Here is a 16,064-nt window from a genome sequence, read left to right on the forward strand (position 1 = left end):
TCACCTAAGTATTTTTGTTGAGATTTTATCATCTTTTTCCTTTGGGTTTCCAAAGCCCAGAAAGTTTGAACAATCTTTCATTTAATTTTATTTTGTTTTGTCTCCTGTTTTGTTTAAAAGGAAAAAAAAAAGTAATAATACCTTTCAAAGTTTGGCTCTGTTTTAAAAAAGAAAATAAAAGAAAAAACTGCACAAGGAATTTAAGGGATAAGCAACCACAAGTTACTACCAGAAGCTCCTAATAATTGGTAAGAAAGGGCCTTTGGAAGATATGGTCTGAATACTGATGTATAAACCCATAGGGGAAAAGGAAGTTTTATGCAGTGTAGTTCTTGTATGGAGATTAGCACGCCTGAAGAGAACTAAAACATCAATTTCTGGAGGAAAAAAATATTCTTAAAATGAGGCAAGAACCTACAGAATGTGTTTTGTCGAAATGGAGAAAAAAGGGCTAAGGAAACGGTGTTTTACTCTCTGAAAGACACTTTGAGAAGACAGTTTTAGTGAAGACAGGAGAAAACGCATGACACCAAAGCATTTAAGAACCTCCAAAGGGCACTTGTGACAAAGCCAGAGCCGAGCTCTTTGCCAGGGAGCCACAGACAATGCAAGGGGAGTCTGCACTCTGCTGTAGTTCAATAATGGAAAAAGAAAATGACATTTAATTAAGAGTTGCCTGCCTTCCAGGTACTTATGACATTGAAATCAGTGTGGACATAAGGCATTAAAGCTGACATCAACATAGTTCACCCAAGAAGTCATTTACTTAAGATTTACAGCCAACTGCAAGAGAAAAGTGAAAATTTATGAAAGGTTTCCATCTGGCAGGCTATATCATTAGTATTCATACTGATAGCAGCAATGATTTAAATTTCTTAATCTAAGTGAAGATATGCATCAAAAAATTCCCCTAAAATATGTCTAATAGCTCTAACTGACTTCTTTATTAGAGGCTGCCTGGGAAAAAAATGTCAGATATCAATGAAGAAGTCATCAAATGTTAATTTCAGTCTATTTCAACTAATAGAAATTCATAATAAAGTGGCATCATTGTGGCTGAAACCCCCACCCAAACTCTCTGAAAGAGACACAATAAACGCAGTACTTTTCATTGCTTTAAAAAATAAAACCTGATTGCCGTGTTTGACCTGGTTACAGCAAGCATTTCAAGTCATAACAATGATTATTTATTAAATATCAATAGCTCTTCTGGGGGATGGCGGCGGGGTGGGGGGGGGCAGGTTTGGCATGTGTTGTTCAGGGCCTGTGAATAAATCCTGTTAACAGAGAGGAGGAAATAAGTATAAATCTCCTACTGCAGGAGAAGCAGTGTGCCATCCATTTTTCTGAATTAAAACACACTGTCACTACAAAATGCCCTCATGTTGTCAAAACAGGACTGTGTAAGAAGATAAACCCTTGATACCCTCTCTTAAAGCTGTAGATAGAGAAGTGTTTAAAACAAAAAGACATGTGGTTTACATAGCAGAAACAAACCCAAGACTTAGAATATCCCCTGATGGTACTGGGTATAGCTTAAAAATATGTTCAAATTTTAAAAAGTTTAATACAATTTCAGGGATTCCATATAAGATACCAGAGAAATAAAGAAACGATCAAGAGTTCTAGGATCAGGAGGCAGGTGGACATTAAATTTGATTCCACCCGGTGACCTTGACACAACTGTTTATCCTGCCTGGTCTTCTGTTTCCCCATCTGGAAAATAATGCCCAGCTAATAGGGTTGTTGGACTATGAGTGAGATGTTATATAGGAAGCTCCCAAAACAACGGTTCACCAAGAGTTTCTAGCTATGAAAAGCTTTCCAAGGTTCTCCATGGAACTGAAAACACTGTGTGCTTTGTGGAGCTCCTAGGCCCTTCCAACCCCAGAACTTAGGTGCAGGAGTTAAAGGAACAAAGTGTGATAGACAGTATTAGTTTTCTATCCAACAGCCAACCCGCACCCCTTCTCCTTGCTAGGGAAATGTCAGTTGCACACAGATATGTCATATAAATATGCCAGGAAAATAGACCGCTCCCATAACCTAGGAAATAATCATGATTGGTTTTATGTTGGGTACATATGATCATAATTAGAGCTATTAGTCAAATACTTCTGGCTCTCTGCCTTACATGTACAAGGTAGTCTTGCAATTCCTGGCTTTTCTGTGTTTTTTGATGGGACTATGTTATTCGTCATAATTAATGGATCAGGAATACAAGTAACATTGGGATTTAATGAATTATGGGAGACCCTCTCTTTTCCCTCAGGCACAAGGTGGTGGCTGCTTGCTCACCCTGAGTCTCTGAATGATGATGTAGAAAGAAATCCCAGGCAATTCACAACGGGCATGGTTGAGACCAATAAATAAACATTCGTTGTTGCAAGCCACTGAGATTTTGGAGTTGTCTGTTTCCGTAGCAGGTCCTGAATTATCCTTACGCCTACAATATATACTTCCTACCGGGACCAAATGAAATGAATAAGAAATGAAAAGAGAGAGGTGCAGTCGGGAAAAGACCTCACTCTTCCAGCCCGAGTTGGGAGGGAATATCAAGGTAGACTTCATAAAGGAAGTAATGCTTGAAATGAAGTGTGATCTTAAAATATTTGAGGGGTTTACCAGATTGATTGTAATAGGGAATGAAATGCATTTCAGACACAGAGAGGAGTTGACTACGTAGACAGGGACAGGGGGTAATGCTCTCAAAGATTTGTCTAAAGAGATAAGCAAGATAACAGAGAAGTCCTTACATAGTCTTCATGGTATTTGAACTTTATTNGCAGAGAGGAGTTGACTACGTAGACAGGGACGGGGGTAATGCTCTCAAAGATTTGTCTAAAGAGATAAGCAAGATAACAGAGAAGTCCTTACATAGTCTTCATGGTATTTGAACTTTATTTGGTGGGCTAGGGGCTTTTCCCCTATAAAACCTATGGAAATTGTTATATATCCTTGGACAATCCCAGATTTTGAGTGAAATAACAATGACAACATCACCATCCCTAACGACGGTTGTCACACTGTGTATCCCATGACATAAAAAAAAGATCGGCTGCAGCTTACGCATAACCTCATCTCTTTCTAGTCTATTCAGAAAAGAATATTGGAGGCCAAAATTGTGAGATTCCAACTTAAAAAGTAAATCACTGCTAATCNTGGTTGTCACACGGTGTATCCCATGACAAAAAAAAGATCGGCTGCAGCTTACACATAACCTCATCTCTTTCAAGTCTATTCAGAAAAGAATATTGGAGGCCAAAATTGTGAGATTCCAACTTAAAAAGTAAATCACTGCTAATCTTCAATTCCTTAACTCAGTTAGTAGCAGACGTTCAATTCACACTTTACAAATGATCCTAAACCACTGATAGGTCCTGACAAAGAACTTTTACTACAGGCACTGGGAGCCATCAAAGAATTTAAAGCAAGGGAATGACATAACTAGAGATGCAAAGTTTATTTTTTTTTATGATTTTTTATTATATTATGTTAGTCACCATACAGTACATCCCCAGTTTCCGATGTAAAGTTNGATGATTCATTAGTTGCGTANGCGTATAACACCCAGTGCACCATGCAATTGTGCCCTCCTTATTACCCATCACCGGTCTAATCCCATTCCCCCACCCCCTTCCCCTCTGAGGCCCTCAGTTTGTTTCTCAGAGTCCATAGTCTCTCATGTTTCATTCCCCCTTCTGATTACCCCCCCTTTCTTTATCCCTTTCTTCCCCTACCGATCTTCCTAGTTCTTATGTTCCATAGATGAGAGAAATCATATGATAATTGTCTTTCTCTGCTTGACTTATTTCACTTAGCATTATCTCCTCCAGTGCCGTCCATGTTGCAGCAAACGTTAGAAAAAAATTCCTAGGAACAATGAGGTGGATGGAATTAATGGCGCAAAATGATATTGAGGACAGCATTTAAGAGAGCGTAGCAATTATAGGCTGTTACAACCTTACAACGAAAGACAAGAAGGGGCATGTGTCCAACTGCCAAATTCCAAGAGAGTGAAAATTTGTCTTTCTTGATGTCTGTGGTTATTTGAAAACTACCTTCAGATAAACTATCCTTTTTTTCCTCCCAGTAATCTCTCAGTAGAAGTGCTTATCCACCTGCTTCCGCCATATGTCTCTCCTTGCTCTCTGTCTCTCTTCCCTCACCGTTGCTTCATCCCTCCCTCGGGAGAACTCAGAAGTATGCTTTAACACCTTGAGCAGTTGCACAGTTGGTGGAGTGGAGTGTTTTTCCCTTTTCCTAGAAAACCATGGTAATAACAATCCAGGTCAAGATAATGAGGGTCTGCACTGAGACAGTGGTAATGAAAGGAAGAGGAAGAAATAGAACAAGTTGATGGTAAGCTTCAGAACTGAATACACCTTTATATTGACAGTAGAACCCACTTTTCTGGTTGAATTGTCAGATTCCTAGAATGTTGTAGGCACTCAACAAATATTTGCTGAATAAATATGTAAGTTTGACAAGCAAAGTGCAAAGCATTGAATGTATGAAGATAGATCAACAATGATGCTTACTCTAAGAGCTTCTAGCATTGTGACTGGCCCAAAATCTCAAGGCATAGATGGCATCCACTACCTCTCCTTCATTTTCTCATGGAAGTCATTTTAAATTGACCACTGTCATTTTTCACTGTTTTGTTGGACACATTATCAGAAGCCTTCAGAAGACAATGCTCCAGAAAATCATTGTCAGTTGATCCAAGTTGGTGAAGTAAATGGAACCCCAATCACCCATTTATGGGACTTACTAACATATTTAATGAGTTTGAAAGGAATCAAGCAGCAAACCAAAAAAGAAGCACATTCTGTGCTTTATTACTACTCTCCTTTTAATTATGTTTCTCGGGATTCTGTCCTAATGAAGGAAAACGAGAGCATTTGAGGTCAACAGATGCTGGCTGAAAATCTCCAGTCTCAAGGGCGGTAGCAATGAAGGGTAGGCCTGTGTGGGTTGAGGAAGGATGGAAAGAATGGAGTGGGTGGGTTGGCCTATGCAAGCTACTTACTTTGAGAGAAAAAGAAGAAATTTGTCCTATCTGTTTTGTTACCATAAAATCTGCAAAGATTCCTCCTACATAGAACTTTTCAGTACAAACCATCTAAGACAAATAAGGGTTATGAAAACCACATCACACCAGACAGAAAGAACTAGATCATCAAACCCTCCCCTCGAAGTGAATTCACAGAGTTACCAGAGATAATATCAGCCACTCCTCAAGATCCCTTTTAGTAAACCGAGGGTCAGAACTCCTTCCAATAATGGTAACAATCACTTCTCGAACACATAGTGTGTACTAGACAATGGGGTAAACATTTTGCATATTCTATCAAAGCCAAGACTATATCTCCTTTGGAATCAGGAATGGTGAAAAGCCACCCCCCTTTTATATATTTGTATCATTATCCCCACATGACACATGACAGGAATCAAGGCTCAGTAAGATTAAGGAACTTGTGCTTATGTCACATAAGAAAGAAAGTCTGTCTGGTTCCAAAGCTAAACATAGGAACCACTATGCTATACAGAAACTGCTAAATGTCATTTTTCAAATTACAGCCAGGCAGCTGGGCTAAGACTGAAGCTTCAGAAAACAATACAATCCCCATGTGTCACAGTAACACTTCTGTTTAGGAACATAATACTGACAAGTCTCTGAAAATGAACACCATTCAGCAGACCCAACCTGTTTAACGACTAACAGTGTCCTGCTATGTACTGGCTGACACTGGCATATAAAACACTTTATGAGGCCTTTACTGACCTGTTAATGTCACTCCCAGGGTTGACGGAGTAGTACATTATCTACAATGGAACTGTGGAAACCTGTATCCAATGGCAATCACTAGGACGAACCCAGAAACACAGAGTTAACCTGGGCTGGCTGCCATCAGATCAATGAAGAACTTTGGCTGGTGAACCTTCTGAGGGCAACACCACAGAGAAAGCAGTGCCCCGGTGAACGGACTGCCTCTCTTTTTCAAGACGTAGACACCACTCTACCCTTGGTAATCGCTAGATGATTTTACATTGCATCGGGCAAGAAACAGGACATTCTGGAAATGTGCTTTCTCAACATTTGGCGCCTCAAAACTAGGGGAAGAAAAAAAACCTGGCAGAATTATTTGGAAAGATGAAAAATGTAAGCGCCATTATGAACCCGTTTCCAATGGTAAATAACCAAGCTTTTATTGGATGGATGTAATTAGAGACAGATTTCAGTGCAGCTTGGACACAGCTGCTTCGGTCCTCCTGGCACCAGACTCTTGCTGGATCATTCTGTGGCCATTGGCAATTTAGCCAATCAGTTCCACCTCGGTGCACCCAGCTGACCTCCTTCTTCACAGAGATGATGGACCTGCTTATTAAGACTGCTCGGAATGCTAAAATGAAGTCTCAAAATCTCAAAGGCACCTTGAAATATGCACCTCTGATGACATTTCTATCAGGCTTTATTTTATATTGGTGTTTGTTCTGGGTATGTTTGTGTTTTAGGAGGCCCTTGGGAAATAGTTCCTACCATCAGCCCGACACCCCCTGTCACTGCCAGGTAATGGTTTTTGCTTCTCCCAGAGATCAGAAAGAATTTAAGTACAATGGCTATTGTCTCTTTGCCTGGGGGGAGATGTACAAAGGCCTCTGTAAATCGTTAAGAGATAGACTGTCTGCAACAAAGAGCAATATTTGTAAATTCTCAAGGCCCCTTTGGGTTTTTTTGGGTTTTTTTAATAATAATTTTTTATTATGTTATGTTAGTCAACATACAGTACATCCCAAGTTTTTGATGTAAAGTTCCATGATTCATTACTTGCGTATAACACCCAGTGCACCATGCAATACGTGCCCTCCTTAATACCCATCACCGGCCTATCCCAATCCCAAGGCCCCTTTGTTTTTAAACCCAAATTGCTTGTTCTTTATGGATATGTAAAACTGGGGGAAAGTTGTCTCTCTATAACCTAAATATGATCATACAAAATAGGGATTGGATGTCGCCAACACTCTCAGCACCCATCTTAACAGCAAGAACACCTTATCCACACCTGGGTCCAACAGTCTTCAGACCAAAGAAGTCCCAGTTTCCACAGAGTTCTGAAGCAATACAAATAATACTTGGCATTTGTTAGGAAACAGGAATGGGGAAAACCCTTACCAGTCTTTGTCCTTTAGCATTTTACAATTTTAGTCTCCTCATCATCACAAGAATCAAGTGTTCTCTGGTCAGGAGAAGAGAGGTACCACCAATTTCCACAAGGCCTAAAATAATCCATCTCTACCCTACATGGTGAGTAACTAGAGGACTCTGGGCATAGCCCTTGCCTCCCAGTGCAGAGTACAGAACTGTTCCTTAAAGTTGCTCCACAGATGTTTATTGCTTTGAATTACGGTCAACATCGATACACTAAATGTCCTTTTCTTAGTTTGGCACTGAAGGGGTAATACTGTTTTATAAAAGCTCTAAATGTAGTCCTTTCTTTGTTTTCAAGGTGACTACAAATAGAAATGACTTCTTTATTTTATTGGTACTTAATTCCTAAACACAAGGAGACTGAATATATCACTGTCTGTAGGGAAGAGGTCCAGCAAATAGCCATTGAGCAGTAATCTCAAGAGATGACTCTATCACCCTTCACACCAGTGAATTATTACAAGCTATTATAGTTATTAAGAGCACCCTCACCCCTTTCCTTTGTCTCAAAAAGGCATTTTATTTAGATAAAACCCAAATTCCTTACTGTATTAAATAGTACTGCTACATAAAAAAATGACCTGAAATTTAGCAGCTTAAAACAATATTACTTGTTATCTCACACAGTTTTTAAGGGTCAGAAGTCTGGGAATGGCTTAGCTGAGTAGTTCCAGTTCAGGGTCCCTCAAGGGCTTGCAGCAAGCCGTTGGCTAGAACGGCAGTGACCTAATAGCTTGACTAGGGCTAGAGGACCCACTTCCAAGCTTACTCATGTTGCTGTTGACAGGAGGCCTCATTTGCTCACCCTGAGAGCCTCATCGTAATGTTATTCTCAAGATGGTAGCTGGTTTCCCCCAGAGCAAGTGACCCACAAAAGAGGGAAGGATAAAGAAGGAGAGCACACATTCAAAATGGAAACTACAATGTCTCATAACTAATCTCAGATGTCACAAACCACAACTTCTGCTATATTCTGTTGGTCATACAGAGTAACCCCACCGCAATGTACGAAAGGACCACACAAGAGTATCATCGGGAGTCATTTTGGAGTTTTGCTACCACACTTATCAAGGCCCATAATGCCCAACATGATATCTTCCTGCCTTGGTCTCATGCAAACTATGCTTAAGCAACATGGCTCTTTTTTAATTTAATTTTATTTTATTTTAATTCCAGTACAGTTAACATACAGTGTTATATTAGTTTCAGGTGTACAATATAGTGATTCAACAATTCCATACATTACCCGGTGTTCATCACAACAAGTGCCCTCCTTAATCCCCATCATCTGTGTCACCCACCGTCCCTCTGGTAGCTATCAGTTTGTTCTCTATAGTTAAGGGTCTATTTCTTGATGGCTCAGTTGGTTAAGTATCTACCTTTTGCTCATGTCATGATCCCAGGGTCCTGGGATCAAGCCCCACATCGGGCTCCTTGCTCAGCAGGGAGTCTGCTTCTCCCCCTGCCCCTCCCCTGACTCATGCTCGTTCGCTTGCTCTTTCTCTGAAATAAACAAATAAAATATTTTTCAAAATTTCACTTTAAAAAAAGAGTCTGTTTCTTGTTTTGTCTCTCTTTGCTGCTTTTTCTTGTTTCTTAAATTCCCCATATGAGTGAAATCAAGTTTTTCTCTGACTGATTTATTTTGCTTAGTCTTATACTAGCTTCTTATATATAGCATTAGACTTAGCGTTATCTAGGTCCATCCACGTCATTGCAAATGACAAGACCACATTCTTTTTATGGCTGAGTAATATTCCAGTGTGTGTGTGTGTGTGTGTGTGTGTGTGTGTGCACCACATCTTCTTTATTCACTCATCTATCAATGGATACTTGGGCTGCTTCCATAATTTGGCTATTGAAATGATGCTGCTATAAACATAGGGGTACGTGTATCCTTTTGAATTAGTGTTTTTGTATTTTTGGGGTAAATACCTAGTAGTGAGATTACTGGATTGTAGGGTAGTTCTAATAGGGAAGTTTACAGCAATATAGGCCTACCTCAAGAAACAAGAAAAATCTCAAACAACCTAACCTTACACCTAGAGGAGCTAGAAAAAGAAAAACAAACAAAACCCAAAACCAGCAGAAGGATGGAAATAATAAAGATTAGAGCATATATAAATGATATAGAAACTGGAAAAAAAAAACAGTAAATCAGATCAATAAAACCAGAAGCCAGTTCTTTAAAAGATCAACAAAACTGATAAGCCTCAAGCCTGACTCATAAAAGAGAGAGAGAGAGAGAGAGAGAGAGGACTCAGAAAAATCACTAATGAAAGAGGAGAAATAACAACCAATACCACAGAAATACAAACAATTATAAAAGAATATTATGAAAAACTATATGCCAACAAATTAGACAAGCTAGAAGAAATGGATAAATTCCCAGAAACATATAAACTACTAAAACCGAGGCAGGAAGAAATAGAAAATCTGAACAGACCAACTACCAGCAAGGGGTAATCAGTAATCAAAAATTTAAAAAGGGTCACCTGGGCGGCTCAGTTGGTTAAACATCTGCCTTCAGTTCAGCTCATGGTCCCAAGTTCTGGAAATAGAGCCCTGTGTCGGGCTCCCTGCTCAGCAAGAAGTCTGCTTCTCCCTCTTCCTCTCCCTCTGACCCTAACCCCACTTGTGTTCTTTCACTCTCACTTGTGCTCTCTCTCTCTCTCTCTCAAATAGATAAATTAAATCTTTACAAAAACAAAAAACAAAAAAACCCTCTCAACATATGAAAGTTCCAGACCAGATCAATTCATAGGTGAATTCTGCCAAACATTTAAAGAAGAGTTCAATTTATTGCTCAAAATAATCAGGAGATTGTCTATTAAATATAAAAAAAAAATTTTCAGAGCTTTGGTACTCAAAAATGCAAAATTTTTGGACTGTCCCCCCAAATTTCTAAAATGCTTATCTGTAAATCATTTAATTTTAAATATTTATGATTTTCATAGTTTTTGTATCTTCAGATCCAGCTAACATACAGGAGTTAAAATATTAGCACTTTAAAGTAGCTTTCCAGTTTGATAGTTTCCAAGTGTAAAGCACAATGATACAGTTTATAGCTTTGATATTTCATTAGCATTGCAGCTTTCTACGTGTATAAAAAAGAGAGGAGTTTCCAAGTAAGTTACTCTAAAGTAAATAAGAGGGTGGTAGAAAACAGAAAGACCAACAGACCAACCCTCAGTTCTCATAGAGGTTCTTAGAGGGGGTGGAATGAGGAGGGACGGACGTGAGACACCAATGGTTTGTAAGATTCTATTTCTTAAGCTCTAAGTAGTGGATACAAAGGTATTTGTTTTTGTAATCTGCATTTCTGTATGCCTGAAATATTTAGTAATTAAAAAAAATAGACTCACTGATCAATTACAAAAAATAAAAATAAAAATAAATAAAGAAGAGTTAATACTTATTCTTCTCAAACTATTCCAAAAAATAGAAGGGAAACTTCCAAATTCATTCTGTGAGGCCACTATCACTCTGATACCAAAACCAGATAAAGCGACCACAAAAAAAGAGAACTACAGGCCAATATCTCCTCTGATGAACACAGATGCAAAAATCCTCAACAAGATACTAGCAAGCAGAATACAACAGTACGTTGAAAAAATCATTCACCACAATCAAGTGGGATTTATTCCTGGGATGCAAGGTTGGTTCAATATACACAAGCCAATCAATGTTATACATCACATCAATAAGAGAAAGGATAAAAACCATACGATCATTTCAATAGAAGCAAAAAAAAAAAAAAAAGCATTTGACAGAGTACAACATCCATTCATGACAAAAACCCTCAACAAAGCAGATCTAGGGGGAGCATACCTCAACATCATAAAGGCCATATATGAAAAACCCACAGTGAACATCATACTCAATGGGGAAAAGCTCTCAGGAACAGGACAGGGTTGTCCACTCTCACTGCTTCTCTTCAACATAGTATTGGAAATCCTAGCCACAGCAATCGGACAACAAAAAGAAATAAAAGGTAACATGGCCTTTTGGCAGTTCTTGGAATACCCTGAAATATTTCCTTCCTCAGTTTCTCTTCATATGCTCTTCCTTATGCCCGGAATGATTTTCATCAGTTCTCCAGATGGGTAAATCTTTCTGGTCAGTTTAAACACCAACCTATCAGAAAGGCCTCCTCAAACCATCTACTTTAAAGAACTTTCTCCATATGACACTCTATTATTTCTGTCTTTCATAGCACATTTGTACTTACTTTTATTCAGGTATCTAAATATAAAAAATGTCATAAAGACAGGGACCCTGCCTGTCATGTTCACAGTTGTATGTCCATTGCCTGGCACAAAATTGGTGCTCAATAAATATTGGTTGTCTGAATGAAAAAGGCACAGTCAACAGTTCTTCCCAGTCACCATCTTGTTTTCTAACCACCTTGACTCACGCCTACCCAGTGGGCGGAAGACATTTCCCCAAGTCAGGCATCAAAGAAAACCTTAAGATACTTACTCACTGCCACATTCCGCCATCTCATGACTCAGCCTCCTTTAAGTGGTCACAGATAGCCGAGTCCAAACTGGTTCAGCGCGCTCAAGATTTCTCTCACCACCTTCTGATGTGGCATCAGGCTCTTCTTTGAAAGTCTCTGGAATGTCAATGCACAGTCAACTTATAATCTTCCAGCTAAGCTAGCCTCTTTTGATCTCTGGCAACTAGCTTCTACCCAGTTGCCACATACTCAGTTTCTACTGCTCAGACCAATGCCTTTACTGTATTCTGTCTGTGTGAGCTCTCTTACCCAAGGATATCAAATTCCTGATCTTTCTCAGCTCCTCATTCTTCAGATTTGTCTGGCTCCATTCCTATACTCCTCCAGAACTCCCAGAATCCCTGCCTGGGTCCAGCAAGCAAGCATCACCTTGAATCTGAACAATGTTAGAAGTTCAGACAACTGGTTACTCCTTGTTTTTCTATGGCCTCTTGTTCTCTAGAGACCTCATTATCATTTGAACTCCCATACACAAGGTTTTCAGATGCTGAAATTCTTTGAGTTTACCTTTCTTCCATTGGTTTCAGTTAGGGCACAACTGCTGCTCTTAATCAGGTTCAGGATATGTAGAAATACTTTATTGAACGGTCCATACCTTCAGCCCTAATTCTGCACTGCAAAGTGGGATCTGCCAGTAGACCTACGCTCAAGCCCAAAGTCTAAATTTATCCTAGTTTCCCGAACCATGAAGTAATGATATAGGCTTAGATGCTCTCAGAGACCTTCCTAAATTTTCAAAGTGTAATACACAATGCCAAGTCACATGTGGCTTTCCTTAGTTTTTTATCTCTGATCCTTCTGGTACTTCTGAAACTAGATGTCGGTTCCTTCAGCAACTCACATGAGCTCCAAAGCCCCAGTTCTCCCCTTTGTATGCGTTCCCCTAATCCAATAGCTTCCAAGCTCTGCCTGGAACCTTCCTTCTTCTCCTTTTCTCAAAAATCCTTAGAAGCAGCTTCTCCAAATGTGAATGGTTCCACACCCTGAGACTCGTACTAACCTCCAGAGGTCTTTGTACAGATATCTCTGCCGTCGTTCTCCTCTTGATGGGTACAGCTCAACTTTCTAATCAACTGAGACAGTCAGAGAGGCCGAAGCGTTTCTCTGTTAACACCCTTCCATCAACATCCAAGGCCAGAAAGAAAAAAGAGGAAAAATAAATAAGAAAACTAAACTGTTTTAACCTGAAGGCCAAAATATAGATACTAGTTCTCTTTTCAGCTTATTATTGGAAGATATTTCAAAACACATTCTCAAAATTAGTTTACATAAAATGTTCTCAGCTGTCTTTGCTTTCATGCTCAATAACCCAGAATTCTTATGCAAGTTTTGGACGCTCAGAATTAGAGCTGGAGTCACGCTTGGGAATTGTTAAATACTTGTTAAATTAAAAAAAAAAAAAACACATCGGAAAATAACAGTTTGTATATGTTACATTCTGTTTCTAACATTACCTGAGCCTCTCCCATTGCTCTCTGTTTTATTTTTGGGCACACAAGGAATCAAAAGAAGAAACTGTGTTGTCTTTACTAGTAAGCAAAGTATCTTTTTTATAATGTTTAATTTAATAGTGTTGACTAAATTCCGGTCTTTTAAACTCTTTACATACACACACACACACACACACACACACACACACACACATCGGAAAACCTCCCAGGGAAAATTTCCACCCAATAACTATCACAACACATTCAAACACAATCTGCTTTCCTTAAAAATACAGTAATTCTACTCATGTTTCACGTACCTCAGGAAACTTTTCACATTTGTGAGAGTAATAGAAGGTTACTTTTCCTCAACCTGAACCCCGTTTCTCCGCGTTCGCTTAAAACAACTTGTGTCAGAAAATACTTTCTTCTAATCTTCTTTTTTATTAAATCCTTACTGATATTTTTCTGTAGAAAAACCAAGAGATATAGTTCGGAGTCAGTGGTTAAAGAAACCCACTTGTGCGTTCCTATCAGAGGTTTTAAACTAAGAGGATTTCATCAAAGTCTATCATGAGAGTCCCTCAGTTATGCAACATACCGAGAGAAATAAAGTGTCTCAAAATTATTTCCTCTTGAGTACCAGTCCCTTCTGCTTCCTACACACATTTTAGCTATATTGTCATCTGTTTAAATTCATTATTAGTTATTTTACTTTTCTTTTGAGGTTGTTAATTGTTGTTAATCTGCCTTCAAGACAGGTAAAAGTCACGCAAGCGAATGAACATCTCAAGGCAGGAAATCCATTTCACAAGCCTGCTCGATTGTCATAACTTATCCAGTAATTTTTAGTAAAATGATGGTTAAAGGACTGGTTAGAAAGAACCAAGTAAATTTGGTAAAATTAAAAACCATTCGTTTAGTAGGGTATTAAGTATGTATGAGAAATCTGATTTTCATAGTATTAGATCTCTATAGTTTTATGTAGAGATACAGACAAAGACATAAATTATGGATCAAAAATTTGTACAATAACTATTTGCATTAGGATAAAAGAATTAAGTAATTCATTATTTTACTTTATTGAATACAACAAACTATTTCATACATTAACTATCAACTGCTTTGCCTTGAAAAAGAAACAGGTATCATGTATCATGTATTCCAAATGTTAAGGAAAAATAAAAGAGAGAAAGCTATCAGTAAAAAGGAAGGATTAAAATGGCAAAAAACAATAATAATTAATTTTTTCAGTCTTGATTTACTGAACATTTTCTCATTTTCATTTCTGATTCTCTTATAAGCAGAATCTATGATATGCTACACATATTTTTTGCATTGCCCACATATCTTCCCCCAAACTCAATTCTAGATCTCTTTCCTACTTCTCTAACTATGTTTCATCCAGTTCTATGGCATTCACTTGCTTCCATGGCTTAAATTACCACAGCTATGGTTCCCCAGACACTTCTGCTTGGAATTCACGCCAACATATCAAAAAGCAATCCTGTTGTCTTCTATCCCAAAGACTCTAGCCTCATCTCAATTTTCCTACACACACACATAGAAATCACCATATTTATTAAAACCAGGCAATGAGTCAGTGAAAAAAATTCTCATGAAATGGTTTTTAGGTGTACTTGCTCATTGTTCGTACAAGCATTTATCTTAAAAGGATATGATCATCTGTTCCAGTCACTAACATTTATCCCTATCCAAGCCACAATTAACTCCTACGGAAAATTTTGTTTTCATGGTTATTATGGAACTTAATCATGTTTATAGACAAAGCCAGTTTAGTTATTTGAACCAGGCCTCTCTTGCAGAACAGTCTCCATCATTGTAGATAGACCACAAAACACCTTCTAGACAAATGCTCCCCACAATCTGTCACCAAAGCAATGTGACGTCAATGTTCCACGGATGACGGGGAGGGATAGAGGGACTTCCTAAATATTCTTGTTACCTTGAAGAGAACACTGACATGCATGTGTGTGTGTGTGTGTGTGTGTGTGAATATTACATCCCAATAGTAATCTATAGGCAAAATATACCAGAAATATTTGCATAAAAATGTGTGATCTTTGTGGAAGCAGCTCTTACAAATCTGCACAGCCACATGGCTCAATCAGAGCACTGCAAAGAAACATAGCACAACTACCGAAGTTGTTACAAAGTACTTCAAACCCATCATAATCCACCCGAGCACCAAAAGCCCGCTGCCTTTCCCTACGCTTTTCCCTCACCTGCATCTGCCACCAAGAGTGACGTTTTCAAGAGGCCCAAATCTTTCTCTCTCACATGGCCTCTGTGGCTTCTACAGGTGTCAGGAGTGTAGACTGACCTAGATTTCTCTAAGCCAACAAGAATCTCCCCTCTCATTGGGAGTACTGAGAGAAGAAGCTGGAAAACTGAGGAGTACTTTTTTGCTCTAAATTACTTTCTATTGTGAAGAACAGAAACTCAAACTAGCTCGAGAAAAATGGGGGGAGCGGGTAGTGCAAGGACACAATAGGCATTCTTTGAGCATCCAACATCAGAAAATTAAATATATCAGGGCTTCTCTGGAAATTGTAAATTCAAAAATTGAGTCTTCCCTTTCTGTTTCTCTGAGGCCTGTCTCTATCTCTGTTTATGTGTCCTGTCCTCTTTGATTCTCTTCCTAAGATTCTCTGTTCACTCACCTTACACATGACGTGTAATGGGGACTTCAGCTCTGTTCTGTTACACTGGGTCTCCTAGTCAACCCTCCTTCTGGGTGGCTTAGTTCAACGTCCCAACAGAAACAATCTGATTAGCTACTAGTAAAACAATGAATTCACTAGCCTTGGCTTAGAGATTCTTCTCTGGCCCACTCAGCCATAGCTAGGAGATAGGGTCCCATGGGACATAAGAGTTC

The 16,064-nt window shown here is 38.9% G+C and overlaps 1 long non-coding RNA gene across 4 annotated transcripts in view; it reads right to left on the reverse strand.

The window, feature by feature from the left end:
- LOC109490404 overlaps positions 1-16,064 on the reverse strand; it is a 58,655-nt gene that overhangs the window by 18,811 nt on the left and 23,780 nt on the right. For 2 of the 4 annotated variants that reach the window (XR_004628914.1, XR_002143730.2), the window contains exons 2-4: positions 13,486-13,633; positions 12,736-12,850; positions 11,696-11,831 (exon numbers count right to left, since the gene is read on the reverse strand). This is a non-coding gene — a long non-coding RNA (uncharacterized LOC109490404). Of the gene's footprint in view, positions 1-4; positions 105-11,695; positions 11,832-12,735; positions 12,851-13,485; positions 13,634-16,064 lie in introns of all 4 variants that reach the window. The other 2 variants (XR_004628913.1, XR_004628912.1) reach the window with 2 other exon arrangements.

The sequence above is a fragment of the Ailuropoda melanoleuca genome, chromosome 11 (assembly GCF_002007445.2).
Source record: "Ailuropoda melanoleuca isolate Jingjing chromosome 11, ASM200744v2, whole genome shotgun sequence".
Taxonomy (NCBI): Eukaryota; Metazoa; Chordata; class Mammalia; order Carnivora; family Ursidae; genus Ailuropoda; species Ailuropoda melanoleuca.